The sequence below is a fragment of the Chaetodon auriga genome, chromosome 10 (assembly GCF_051107435.1).
Source record: "Chaetodon auriga isolate fChaAug3 chromosome 10, fChaAug3.hap1, whole genome shotgun sequence".
NCBI classification, from domain to species: Eukaryota; Metazoa; Chordata; class Actinopteri; order Chaetodontiformes; family Chaetodontidae; genus Chaetodon; species Chaetodon auriga.
The window spans coordinates 795,001-810,168 of NC_135083.1; the positions used below are offsets into that span (position 1 = coordinate 795,001).

General features: G+C 51.7%; 1 protein-coding gene across 1 annotated transcript in view; it reads right to left on the reverse strand.

Annotated features, from left to right (window-relative positions):
* Positions 1 to 12,464, reverse strand: part of plxna3 (plexin A3) — an 88,309-nt gene extending 75,845 nt beyond the window's left edge. The window contains exon 1 of the mRNA XM_076740001.1: positions 12,213 to 12,464. The gene's annotated coding sequence lies outside the window, so the exon portion shown is untranslated. The remainder of the gene's footprint in view (positions 1 to 12,212) is intronic.
* Positions 12,465 to 15,168: the final 2,704 nt, after the last annotated feature.

A 15,168-nucleotide genomic window follows, 5' to 3' on the forward strand; every position in this document is an offset into this window, starting at 1 on the left:
GATCATCATTGATTGGCTCCTCTGCTCGCCTGTTTGACGGCACAGCGGCTGAACTTCTCTGGACTGTTCCTGAGTCAGAAGACAATGCTTTAGATTTACTGGTCCATCTACGTCTCAGCTCAGGAGACCCGGGACAGACCCAGAACCGTCTGGAGGGGTTTCATGTCTCCCCTGGTCTAGAGATGCCTCGGGATGAGACGGATGTGTGGACTACGCTGCTCCGGACAAAAGGCAGACAATGGATGGATCAATGACTGATACCATGAGGCTGAGGACACGAGGGACAGCAGGCGGCCTCCAGCAGGTGACCCAGAGGTCTGTCTCTGGGTCACCTGTCTCACTGAAATGAACACAGGTGATCCTGGAGGACCGCATCATGAGGCTGGTCCTCGCTGAGGTCTGTGGCGGCGAGCGGAGGAGGCGGCTTGTTAGCCGCAATGTTAGCCACGCGATCACAACCACAGGTGAAGCGTTGAGATGAGCTAAAAAAACACGACGAGAAGCATCAGGATGAAACAGGAAGCAGCTTCTCTCCATCAGCAGTCATCACGAGGCGTGTTCGGGTTCAGGCACACCTGTTACAGGATAACATCAGCCTCCATTTCACCGCGCTGCCGCCTCTTCCTGTCAGCTGGCCTGGTTTGTGTCAGACTGCTGTTGTACTCCCTCTGAACGTGTCCAGTGCTGCTCCATCTGTCCTAAAAGTGGACGTGTAAGACGTCTAAAATCTAAAATCTGTTTCACTGGAAAAAGACTCAAAGTGCTTTTTATGGTGGAAAAAATGACAGATTGGCTTCAAAGTGAGTGATTTTCCTCTTTGAGCTCAGTGAACGTGACACGCTGCTGTAACAATAACGGCTCTAATCCAGCCTGACTGTTGTGTCACTTCCTGTAATTACATGAACACAGTAAACTGTAAACCACCGTGTACTTTAATACGTCCACTTTAATTTTACTGCATCTTCCTCTCAGCCGGCCTCTGTAATTACAAACCGCTGTAAACTGCTATTACCAGCTAAAGGCTAACGCGCTAACACCCTGTCCTGTGACTTCGCTGTCCGTCTGTAAATGGGAGCTTCATCCTGCTGCTCCCCGGAGACTCAGGAAGCCTCCGTTCGCCAAACGGAGGCGTTAATTACAAACTGCTGCTCCCATCACACCGACATTGTGTTCATTTAATGAAGGAAAGGGAGGAGATAGAAGAGGAGGCGGAGACACAACAGCAGTTTACTCTGTCTCACAAAAATGTTAAAAACACAACAAATCTGAGTGGAAATGTTTAGAAAGGTTCAGGCTTCTGTCTCGAGAGTCCATTCAAACGTTGACATGAAGGACAAAGTTTGACTGAATCCAGGCGTTTCACTGACTGCCGTTAGCTTAGCTTAGCACAAAGACTGGAAACAGGGGGAAACCGTTAGCCCGGCTCTGTCAAACACCAGCACCTCTGAAGCTCACCACAAACACATTCATCACTGGTTAGTGCACGTGAGCACGTGCACGTCGGCCTGCGGTGATGTCACTGGACAGAGATGATCAGGGTGTTGTTGATGTTAGCAACCGGCTCCACGGCAACAACCTGAGAACTAACTGCTCCATTAGCTGCGTGTGTGTGTGTGTGTGTGTGTAAAACAGGACATTAGCACCAGGTCTCAGACCACACACGCAGGATTCGTCTTCATCAGACTTACTTCATTAGAGGGAGACGCTGTTAATCACATGACTCTGATGGCTGAAGTGTTTTTAATGGATCAGCCGATGGAAACCAGACACACAAAAATCTAAACAGACTGCCGGCGGTTACAGCGGCGGCCATGTTGGCTCTGTGGGCACACTGGAGCTCCAGTTAACGAACATGTCGGAGGCCGATAACGTACTCCAGGAAACATCAGTTCTTTCTGTCCACACCGACGCAGGAAGTAATTGGCTGATTTTAGGTTCACGCTGCTGGACGCTCTGGTGACCTTTGACCCCTCCATGTATCAACACAGCATTGACAGCAGCCAAGCCGCGCTGCATTTAACTGCACCGAAGGCTAAATTTATCTCGGCAGGCTCACAAAGAGCTCAGACTAAATGCTGATTGGTTACTGAGCTGGACCTCGTCCGTCAGACACGAAGACGGGCGTAGAGAAACACGAAGACGGACGAGCGCCGACGGGCGGCACGACTTTAACGGGAGCGAATGGAGGCTTGGGTCAGCTCATCCTGATGGTTTCAGAAGCTGAGTGGAGTTTGTGGTGAACGCAGGTGACGTCTGATAAAGACAGTACGAGTGGAAGAGCCTGCGCAGACCTGAACGCATCATACGAATCTGTAATGATCGTAAAGCGCCGACGTTACCAGCTTTTCTCGATCGGTCTGACACATAAAGACGGAAACACGATGGACGTCAGTGGAGACGGTCTGTCCAGCAGTCCTCATATGACACATCAGCTGTTTCTACCTGTGAGAGCAGGTGTGTCCAGAGGGAGCACACAGGCAGCGCCGACAGTCTGAATGAACACATGAGGCAGAGTCAGCAGAAGAGTTCGAACAAAACCTTCATTTCAACCTTTTTACACGTTATGACGCAGCGTGGGCGACTCAGGACGCCGCCCACGCCGATCCACCCACCGCCACGAGCCGTGAGGCGAACACGGGAAGAAAGAACGAGCGTCCGTTACAAGAACTGATCTAACTGATCAATCGATCGATCAGTGCAGAGGAGGCGCAGAGAGGAGCTGAGAGGAGCAGCAGAGAGGAGCAGAGAGGAGCAGAGAGGAGCAGCAGAGAGGAGCAGAGAGGAGCAGAGAGGAGGAGCAGAGAGGAGCTGAGAGGAGGAGCAGAGAGGAGGAGCAGAGAGGAGCTGAGAGGAGCAGCAGAGAGGAGCAGAGAGGAGCAGAGAGGAGGAGCAGAGAGGAGCAGGAGAGAGGAGCAGCAGAGAGGAGCAGAGAGGAGGCGCAGAGAAGAGCAGAGAGGAGGAGCAGAGAGGAGCAGAGAGGAGGAGCAGAGAGGAGCAGGAGAGAGGAGCAGCAGAGAGGAGCAGAGAGGAGGCGCAGAGAAGAGCAGAGAGGAGGAGCAGAGAGGAGCAGAGAGGAGGAGCAGAGAGGAGCTGAGAGGAGGAGCAGAGAGGAGCAGAGAGGAGGCGCAGAGAAGAGCAGAGAGGAGGAGCAGAGAGGAGGAGCAGAGAGGAGCAGGAGAGAGGAGCAGCAGAGAGGAGCAGAGAGGAGGCGCAGAGAAGAGCAGAGAGGAGGAGCAGAGAGGAGCAGAGAGGAGGAGCAGAGAGGAGCTGAGAGGAGGAGCAGAGAGGAGCAGGAGAGAGGAGCAGCAGAGAGGAGCAGAGAGGAGGCGCAGAGAAGAGCAGAGAGGAGGAGCAGAGAGGAGCTGAGAGGAGCAGCAGAGAGGAGCAGAGAGGAGGAGCAGAGAGGAGCTGAGAGGAGGAGCAGAGAGGAGCAGGAGAGAGGAGCAGCAGAGAGGAGCAGAGAGGAGGCGCAGAGAAGAGCAGAGAGGAGGAGCAGAGAGGAGCAGAGAGGAGGAGCAGAGAGGAGCTGAGAGGAGGAGCAGGAGAGAGGAGCAGCAGAGAGGAGCAGAGAGGAGGCACAGAGAAGAGCAGAGAGGAGGAGCAGAGAGGAGCAGAGAGGAGGAGCAGAGAGGAGCTGAGAGGAGGAGCAGAGAGGAGCAGGAGAGAGGAGCAGCAGAGAGGAGGCGCAGAGAAGAGTTGAGAGGAGGTGCAGAGAGGAGCTGAGAGGAGCAGAGAGGAGCAGCAGAGAGGAGCAGAGAGGAGCTGAGAGGAGGAGCTGAGAGGAGCAGAGAGGAGCTGAGAGGAGGAGCAGAGAGGAGCAGAGAGGAGGCGCAGAGAGGAGCAGAGAGAAGCTGAGAGGAAGAGCAGAGAGGAGCAGAGAGTAGGAGCAGAGAGGAGGCGCAGAGAGGAGCTGAGAGGAGGCGCAGAGAGGACCTGAGAGGAGCTGAGAGGAGGAGCTGAGAGGAGCAGCTGAGAGGAGCAGAGAGGAGGCGCAGAGAGGAGCTGAGAGGAGCAGACAGGAGCAGAGAGGAGCTGAGAGGAGGAGCAGAGAGGAGCAGAGAGGAGGAGCAGAGAGGAGGCGCAGAGAGGAGCTGAGAGGAGGCGCAGAGAGGAGCTGAGAGGAGCTGAGAGGAGGAGCAGAGAGGAGGCGCAGAGAGGAGGCGCTGTCTTAAAGCAACACAAACGTGATCTCGTCTCTGATGTCACTGAGTTTCCTTTTGATTCAGTTCGAAAAGTCTAAACGAATCAGATCTGTGTGATTCTTGGCGCCGATCATGTGATCATGTGATCATGTGATCATGAGTTCACGGAGCAGCGCTGCTGGTTCCTGATGACCATAAAATCACGTACAGTCCTGATATCCAGAAGCAGAAGCTGTGAGGTCTCACCGCTGGAGGACGTTCTGTCCTTCTTCGTCTCGCCTCAAACAACCATCAGAGACACACCTGTGAGTCGTCTTCAGAGCCTCTTTAGAGACTCTGAACGTCCACACAGAGACGCTCGGTCCAGCCGGCTGGAGAGCCTGAAGAACGGCCTGTCCACTGACCTGTCCACTGACCTGTCCACTGACCTGTCTACCAGCATGTCCACTGGCCCTCTGAAGGTAAAATGGCTGCAGTTACATCACGGCGGGGGGGTCTGGAGCCCATCATGGCTGAGGCTTCGGGGTCTTTCACGCTCTGTGTGACTCCGCGTTGACCTGAAAGTCTTGTGGTTTTCTTTGGAAACGGGTCCGTGCGGAGGTGAAATGACACGCTGTCATAAATGAGCTGAAACACGGCGAAGCGGCGCCGCGCTCCTTTAAACTTTCACGCGCTGCAGCCTTTTATCTCCCAGCTGAGACGAAACCGTCTCAGACGTCCAAAGCAGAGGCGTCCATCAGCTGTCCTGCGAGCGCGAAGCAGGAAGTTAAAGCTGAGAAGCTTTTTGTTTACAGTCTGTGGAGCCTCGCCGCAGCTTCATTAGCATCGAATCAGAGGCGTTTACCTGCCGCCGTGCGCTGGGAGCATTAACAGCAGCTATTTTAGAAGGTGTGAAGTCCGTCCAGATCGGGGGGGGGGGGGGGGGTTCATTTCACAGCCGCGTTCCGCCCACTGACGAGAAGAAAAGGTGTTCTGTTCAAAGGGTTCGGAGCGGCGCCTCGTTCCCAGGAGAACGTCTTCGGTTCCTCTGTTGATCAACACGTTTAATCCCATTAGCTTCAAACCAGGAAGACTCTGTGCTCCTGCTCTGAACTCCCCAAAGCCGAGAGACAGGACGGCGAGCAAAGATCCTCTTCTTCATCGATTAGTCTGAGGAGGATTCCCATCAGTTCAAGCTCCCCGAGCCCGACGTGACGTCTTCACGTCTGTCAAACAGAGGACAGATTCCTCACAGAACGTCACCACGAGGCGGAAAAGTCTGGAGCGACAACCTGCAGATGGCGGCGTCAACGTCACAGGAAGTGAGGAGGAAGTGGACCAGCAGCAGCTCAGTGCCTGACAGTCAACGCTGAGGGGAAACTGACCGCCAGCAGAACATCAGCACAGACAAGCCTGGAGGCTGCTGAACGGCTGAGAGGGACGGGCGGACGGACAGGCGGACAGAGGGATGGACAGAGGGACGGGTGGACGGACAGAGGGACGGACAGAGGGACGGGCGGACAGAGGGACGGGCGGACGGACAGAGGGACGGGCGGACGGACAGAGGGACGGACAGAGGGACGGGCGGACAGAGGGACGGGCGGACGGACAGGCGGACAGAGGGACGGACAGAGGGACGGGCGGACTGACAGAGGGACGGGCGGACGGACAGGCGGACGGACAGAGGGACAGACGGGTGGACAGAGGGACGGGCGGACGGACAGGCGGACAGAGGGACGGACAGAGGGACGGACAGAGGGACGGGCGGAGGGACGGGCGGACAGAGGGACGGGCGGACTGACAGGCGGACGGACAGAGGGACAGAGGGACGGACAGAGGGACGGGCGGACTGACAGAGGGACGGGCGGACGGACAGGTGGACGGACAGAGGGACAGACGGGTGGACAGAGGGACGGGCGGACGGACAGGCGGACAGAGGGACGGACAGAGGGACAGGCGGACAGACAGGCGGACAGAGGGACAGGCGGAGAGAGGGACGGGCGGACAGACGGAGGGACAGACGGGCGGACAGAGGGACAGACAGAGGGACCGGCGGATGGACAGACGGGTGGACAGAGGGACGGGCGGACGGACAGGCGGACGGACGGACGGACAGAGGGACGGGCGGACGGAGGCTGAAGCTGATTGACAGTCATGGTTAACTGGACGGACATACACCCAAAACCTGACGGATGTTCTGGACAACGTTGAAAAGGGTTGAGGATACGTAGCTTCTGTTGACGGAGACGCGGACTTGAAAAGAGGACAACAGTCACGGGGGACACTTTACTGCACATTTTCCACATTACACTGAAATACTTTTACTGAAGTAACATTTTCAGTGGAGGATTGTACTTGTGACAGAGTATTTCTACGGTGTGACACTAGTATTTTTACTGTTGTAAAGGACCTGAGTACTGCATCTGCACTGTTGGTTGAACCGTCCTCGGTCTCTCAGCTTCGTGTCTCTGCGTCTCTTCGGCCTTTGTCACAGGACGTTGAGTAAAATACTTCTTCATCATGTGACGAAGCTGTCCGTCTCGTGGACACGCTCTGATTGTTGAATATTTGCCAGGATTAGATCTCAGTCTGGGACACACTTCAGTCCGTCTTCAACAGTTTAGAAAGACAAACGGAGAGACGAGAAGTTTGTGTTTGAAAGAGTCTCAACGTCTCCGTCTAAAGGACAGACCCTCTGTTTCTACACGTCCTTTACTACAAATCACACACACTTTACATTCCTGTGGAGCAGAGACGAGAACACACGGCGCTGTTTGACATCCGCCAACACCAGTTTACACCATCCAGAGACCAGTCCACGTGAGCGTGACGGGCCGCCCGGGACACATGACGACGGGCCGCCCGGGACACGTGAGCGCGACGGGCCACCCGGGACACAGGACGACAGGCCACCCGGGACACAGGGCGACGGGCCGCCCGGGACACATGACGACAGGCCACCCGGGACACAGGGCGACGGGCCGCCCGGGACACATGACGACGGGCCGCCCGGGACACATGACGACAGGCCGCCCGGGACACAGGACGACGGGCCGCCCGGGACACGTGAGCGCGACGGGCCACCCGGGACACAGGACGACAGGCCGCCCGGGACATGTGAGCGCGACGGGCCACCCGGGACACATGACGACGGGCCACCTGGGACACAGGACGACGGGCCACCCGGGACACATGACGACGGGCCACCCGGGACACATGACGACGGGCCACCCGGGACACATGACGACGGGCCACACACACACACACACACATACATAGACACACACACAGCTGTTGGAGGTCAGGAGGCGTCCCGGGAGGAAGTGAAGGGTGTCAGCTGATTGTTTCCTGCCTGTTCCTCAACTCATCCTGAGTGTGTGTGTTTGTGTGTGTGTGTGTGTGTGTGTGTGTGTGTGTGCGTGTGTGTGCGTGTGTGTGCGTGTGTGTGTGTGTGAGTGTTAACAGAAAAGAGGGGAAGACCAGCAGAGGACCGGCTGCAGTCGACCGTCAGCGAGCAGCATCGTCCCGCTGAACCTCAGTTTACCACGAACCCACTGAGACACTGAGCTCCGTCTGTCCCTGTCTGCTGTGGACGGAGGACGGAAACACTCAGAAGACTCTGCTTCAACAGGTGAGGCCGACTCAGTGTTCTTAAAGTCAGTGTGAACACACACACGTCAACACGGAGCTGCTGTCCACAAAGAGGACATCCCTGCAGCAGGACGTCATGACAGAGACAGAGAGACGGACGGCGTCTCTGTGGAGGCTCAGAGCTGAAAATATCATATCAGAGTCAGTCTCTCTGTCTGCTGACTCAGCGTTTCCTCAGCGCTGACTCTATTACTGACTCAGCATGTGTGTGCGTGTGTTTGTGTGTGTGTGTCTATTTTTGAGTATGGTTGTATACTAATAAACAATGACGTGTGTGTGTGTGTGTGTGTGTGTTACAGGGAGAGTAGGTATTTAAGATCCAATTTACAGACAGACACACTATCTGCACGCACACACACACACACACACACACACACACACACACACTGTGGCTGCAGGGTTGAAGGTTCAGTTCCCTCTGGAGCTGAACTGGAGACCAGACTGATACTGGTGACCACAGACTGGACAGACACACACAGACACAGACACACACACACACACACACACACACACACACACACACACACAGATGTATGGAAAAAGTGATGTGTGGCAGGAAAGTGAAGCTCGGGGTGGAAACATGTCGAAGCTTCAAAGCAGCGTCTCCAGTTTCAGTGTGTGCAGCCGGCTGAGCATCCACCGCCGCTGAACGCCACCGACAAGCTCCACCCATCACAGTCCTCTGAAACGACCACCAGCAGGTCAGCTCACGGTCTCCAGCTGACCCTGGAGCAGCGACAGCAGGCCCCTGCCGGCCCCTCAAACTCATTTTAAGTCCGTCACAGACGGAATGCTTCGGTCCTGATCGGCCGCCTGAAGCTGCTTAAAGGTTTCCATTGATCATTATTGGCTGTCCGAGTCCTGATCACATGAAGCTCCTCCTGAGGTCGCTGAGCTGCTCCCATACCAAATCCTCCTTCTGACTGTGAGGATTTTAAGCCCTGCTCGGTGCAGCTCCAGGCCGACTCCTCCGACTCCTCATCGAGTCTCTGTGCTCTGTCGGTGCTGCTGAGTTCTCTCCTCCTGCAGCTCAAACAAACGCTCTGTGTTTGGAAGAAAGTCACGCTGTGAATTCAGGAGCTGCTGAGGCTCCAGACTCGTCTTAAAATGGACATTTTTCCTCTGTGCTTTGGTTCCTCTCGGCCTCGCTCTCAGCCGACTGCTTCTGTGTGTTTCTACGTGTGAAGCGTCTCAGACTTTGAACACACAGCTGAGCCGCTCTGCAAGTGCAGCCAATGCTACATGCTACATGCTAAATGCTACAACCCTGATTCCAAACAGACTGAACGCTGTGTAAAACCTAAATAAACCAGAATCAATCATCAATAATCAAACTGTTCACTGACAGCAGCTTCAGGTGTTCATCTCCTTCATCCTTCATGTGTTCACAAAGAGGTGAACTCGCTCCATCCTCTGTGATCCACTGAGCCTTTTCAGGATGCTCCTTTCACACCCAATCATGATGCTCTCACCTGTCACCAATCAGCCTGTTTACCTGTGGAATGTTCCAAACAGGTGTTTTTGGAGTGTTCCACATCTTTCAGTCTGTGAAACGTGTTGCTGAGTGTCTGTCAGAGGATCAGGTCAGGTGATCACTTCCTGTTTGGAATCTGGCTTGTAGAACTCATCACGTCATGGTGCACAGCTTCAGTTACGAGGGTTCACAATGTGAGCACACCATGAAACCGGAGTTACAAGGTTTCCACATGAAAGCAGTAATTTGAGCCTCATGGGGCGCTGTGACCTCTGACCTTTGATCTCTTTACTTTGTTATTGATTTCCTGTTGTGCACACAGTGAAGGTGGCTGTGAACCTTTAGCATGCTCACACTGACGATGCACACGCTAATGCTAGCGGGTAAAATGTGCACCATCTAGTTTAGTCCGTTAGCATGCTAACATTAGCTCATCAGCAGTAAACACAGTGGAGCAGTGGCTCATGGGAAAGTCTTCAGCTCTGCAGGTCTTTGCCAAAGTGTTGGACACATTAAACATTCGGCCTGATGGTGGCGCTACATGGACGGTCAGAGGACGAGCAGAGGACAAGGAGAGGACAAGGAGAGGACAAGGAGAGTCCTGCGGTTCTTCCTGAGGAGAACATGAACACATTTATCGTCCAGCAGCTGCTGAGACGCTTCAGTCACTGGATAAACAAAGACACAGAAAGTGATCAAACGGATCAACAAACGTTCAGACGGACCGTGAACAGTCTGCAGCGGATCCCTCAGACAGATCCGGTGTTTACAGGAAGTCTGTCTGTGATTGGACGAACAGGCTGCGAGTCGTCTCAGCTACCGGGAGCTGCTCGTCCCTCCTGCTCTGTCAAGGTGCGCTCTCTAAATAAAGTTGTGTTTAAGACAGTAAGACACAGACAATCTGTCCTCCAAGAAGACACCATGAACTGCTGCGTTCAAGTCCTGTCACAGCTGTCGGAACTTTGAGATAAAGTTCACTGTTACTGAGTCTGACTGTGAAGCAAACAAACATGGACGCCTCAGCCAGCCGCACGCGCGCGCGCGCACACACAGACACACACAGACACACACAGACACACACACACACACACACACACACCAGTGTTCAGACAAGACATTTCCATCAAATTAGCAGCCTTCATCCCACCGTCCTCATCCTCAGCTCTAATTTAATAAAAAAAATTCTAAAAAATGTAACTATAATAAAAAATGTTTCATTTGTTTCATTTTTAACAGGTTTTAATTTCTACGTTTTGTTTCACGTTCTGTGCGAACGATGTTTTCAGCTGTTTTTTTTAATTATTATTATTATTTTTTTTTTTTTGCCAACAGAACAAAACCCAAAAACCATCAGATTACTGTGATGATGATGATGATGAGGATGATGATGATGATGAGGATGAAGAGAAGCAGAAATCTGAACAGCTGAAATCACAAAAAGATCTGTTTCAGCCATTGATTGATGATCAGAACAGCTTCTCACTTTCTGTCGCTAAATGATTGGATGTACGGATGAATGGATGAATGATGTCACTCGCCTGTGCTCAGAATCGTCACTGATCACTTTGATTATTGATCAGCTGAACGTGCTGCTGACGCTCGCCTTGTTCACATAAAGACATAAATCTCCATTTTGTCTCAGATCACCTGAATCTGGTCCAACTGATCGATCAGGGTATTGATCAGATCTCTGATCAGCCAAACATGTGCTGCGAGGACACGTGGGAGAGAGTCGCTGCATTATTTACATCCTGCTCATTCACGACCAAACGACCGATCGCTTCAGTTATCGATTACATGATTGATCACCAGCAGCTTGTTTTTCCTGCTGTGGACTAAGTATTGATCATTTATGATTGTAACTGATCAAGTTGCTGATTCTTTTTATCATTGATCACTAAAGAGAGTTTCTACTGTTTTTCTGCTGTTTGGTCATTCCGGTCTGATCTTGATGGTTATTGATCACCTGGTCACGTCACTGATTGTATCTAAATTTGTCTTCTGTCATTTGAAATTGATCACATGACCTTTGATTGATTGAAATGTGATTTTATGGTGAATCAGGTCTGTAATCACGTTACACAGCTGACGGGATTCCTGATTGATAACCTTCAGCCTGGTGTGACTGTATCTGATCATTTCCATCGATCACAGCGGGATGAAATCGATCCCTAACCTGTCGAACAGTTGGCTCGCCTCTGAACGGAAAGCTGATCGTTTGGTATCGGTTCTGGTCGCGGAGCTGGTCGGGAGGATGGAGGCTCCTCTCCAGCACATGGACGGACGGATGAAGGCGGATTCAGTAAAACATTGAAGGGGGTTTCGTGCGCGAGCTGCGGGCAGCCGCCGCGCCGCGTCCGCACGGCTCCGAGCGACGTTTGCGCCTTTTTTCTACGTTTCGGCTTCGATTTTAGACATTTTCCTGCTGCCTCCCCCCCCTTTGTTCTTTAATGGATCGGCGTCTGGAGCCTTGCTACCTCCCAGACCCCCTCCTCTCCTCCCCCTCCACCTCCCCCACCGCTCTCCTCTCCACCACGCAGAAAAACACACATTTGCGGCCACAAAACGCTTCTTTTACGCACCGAATTCAACGTTTAAAATGGACGAAAAGCGCAAAGCGGCCGCTCTGCCCACAGAGGCCGAACGTGCCTCCGAAATACCCCGAGGGAAAGCAGCCCTACCTGGGGAATCAACCCCCACCCGGCCCCGCTTCCTCGCCCCCACTCTGCGTGGGAAAGCTGGGAAAAGGAGAAATTTGCTGGCGTGAAAAACACGGAGCAGAAGCAGCAGATGAGCGGTGATGCGGCGGGGAGGCGAGGCGTTTTCCCCCAAACATCCACACACATACACCCCCCTCCACCCCCACCACCACCCCGCAACCCCCAGATCTGCCACCCGGACCCGGAGAACCCCCGTCCTCCCCGGCCTCCCCACCCCCCAACAGCTCCACAGACCTCCGGACTTACCTGGACAGAAACGCGCAGAAAAGTCCAATCAGAGATTTAAATCCACGGTCCCACGCGCGCCGCCGCTGCTGCCTGTCCACTTTTTCTCCTCACATCAAAGCTGAGGAGCTGAGGCCAGGTGAGTCCGGCAGGAGGAGTCCGGACAGGTACAAATGTCATGCGCTCACGAGCGGAACAATAATCCAGAGCAGAAAGAGCGGAGCGGCACGGCGCGTCTCCCCCATTCACACACAGCCTGCCTCGGCTTGGCTCGGCTCGGTCTGTCCCTGCTCCGCCACAGCCAGCCCCCCATCTGGACCGTACCACTGCGCGCCCGGCCGGGAGGGGCGCGCTTAATTAAAGCAGCTCCGGCAAACCACACACGTCGATTAATCGAATTATTAAAGGTCGGAGTAGAATCTAACGATGTTTTTATGACACGAAGAGAGATAAAGGGTTGATTTTCAGGTAGAACAGCTGAAATTCAATGTTTTAAGAGCGCGAAACAGCTGTTCACCCCCATAAAAACCCGCCTGTGGTTCCTGCTCCTTAATCTGCTGTTTTTCTCCTCCTAAAGCCAGATGTGGAGAGAGACTGAGAGAGAGAGCATGACTCACAGTGAGAGAGAGAGAGAGAGAGAGAGAGAGAGAGAGAGAGAGAGAGAGAGAGAGTGAGGGATGCAGTGATGTATATATAGAGATAAAGATAGAGGGCGAGTGAGGAGATGCATGACGATAAAAATAAAAAGATGGAGAAAAAGAAGAGATGACATGGAGGAATAAGACTGAAAAATGGAGAAAAGAAAGCAGAAACAAAATTATTGAAGAACAGAGAGATGCAGAATCAGGAGGAAAAGGAGGGTTCCAGGCCAAAGAGCAGAATAACCCTGACAGGTTGATGAAGACCCTTCAGTGATGGAGAGGTGTACTCCGGGTGTGCCGGTACACTGTGACATCACTGCTGGGCGTGGCCAACCACAGGCCTCAGTGATGCTGGGTGTGATCAGAGGGGAAACGAATGAGCCGACACAGAGGACACAGAGAACAGACTGACACTGAAAACACTTTTTAATTTAGCAAATTATGAATTGAGTCTGGTCAGAGTTCACTGGATCAGCAGTTTTTATCCAGACTGAGCGTCTGCAGCCATGCTAACAGCTCTGTGAACCTCCATTCACCCACAATGGTGCTTTGAGCTAAATGCTAACATTAGCATGCTAACATAATTACAGAGACAACACTATAACGTCTACCATCATCTCTGCTAGCTCTTCCCAAGTGTCCTACGCTGTGAGAACATAATCAGAGTCAGTGGAAAAGCTCATTAGCACTAATGTTAGCTTAGCATGAGAAGTTCATGCGGGGAACATTTTCCAAAAGTATGTTTTGTGTTCTTTGTGTACTCTGTTCCAAATGAGTGTACCTCACATCTTGAGCTGTGTTCCAGTTGTCCTCATCATGTTAAAAACTGAACTTCAGACATGCTAAAGTCTAGCAACATTACATTTTGTCACTATTATGTACATCTTATTGATAAATAAGGTATTCTGAAGTATTTTATATACTGCAAGTACTCTCAGATAGTGAAAATATACTTGCTCAAATATTTACCACACTGTGGAGTTAGTAGATATTGGTATACTTGAGATATGGAGAAGTACACTTCTCTTTTACTTGAAGTTTCTTGGTGGCACACAAAGACACACACACACACACACACACACACACACACACACACACGCACACAGGTTTGTTCAAAAACATCAGTAAACTTGAAAGACACAACACACACGAGCAATTACAGATTAGTCACATCCTGACAGTCTGATGAGTCAGAGTCAGACGAGCTGCTGCAGATGAAAGACAGGCAGAGACACAGACAGGCAGACGGTGAGACAGACAGACAGACGGTGAGACAGACAGGCAGCAATCACGTAGAGGCTGCTTACAGGTCAGAGGTCGAGAAAATAATTATTCACTTCAGTACAAATGTGTGTTTGCATTTTGAGGAAAATCTCTCTGAGCTGAAAACGATGATATCAGTGTGTTTAAAATGAATCCAGCCTGAGAGAAACAGAATGTATCCAACCTGCTGCAATGCATTCTGGGCTTTTTCCTGCTTCTCTGCCTGCAGGAATCACTGCCAGACCATCAGACTGAATGTCCAGCTAGTTCATATTCTTCAGCGCTGGAAGAAGTATTAAGAAAAGTACCAATACAACAATGTAATAATACTCCACTACAAGTAAATGTCCTGCATTCAAAATCATACTTACTTCTGTAGAAGTACTGCAGTTTAGTCAGCTTCATGCAGTAGAAGTACAGCAGTATATTTAGCTTCAAGTACTGTGTGTGCAGTAAAATGTCTCCTGTGTCTTCATCAGTTTGTTCAGACTGAAGCTTCAGTGTCAGAGCAGCATGTTACTGTCGGAGCTGCTGCAGGTGGAGCTACTTTAAATACGTCATGCACTGTGAACTAGTTTAGGCCAGTGGGTGGACTCACTGTAAATTCACTGTTGACTCACTGTAGACTCATTATAAACTCACTGTAAATTCACTGTAGAGTCACTGCAAACTCACTGGAAACTCAACATAAATTCACTGTAAACTCACTGTAAACTCAATATAAACTCACTGTAGACTCACTGTAAACTCAATATAAACTCACTGTAGACTCACTGTAAACTCACTGTAGACTTACTGTAAACTCACTGTAGACTCACTGTAAACTCACTGTAGACTTACTGTAGACTCACTGTAAACTCACTGTAAACTCAATATAAACTCACTGTAGACTCACTGTAAACTCAATATAAACTCACTGTAAACTCACTGTAGACTCACTGTAAACTCACTGTAGACTCACTGTAAACTCAATATAAACTCACTGTAGACTCATTATAAACTCACTGTAAATTCACTGTAGAGTCACTGCAAACTCACTGGAAACTCAACATAAATTCACTGTAAACTCACTG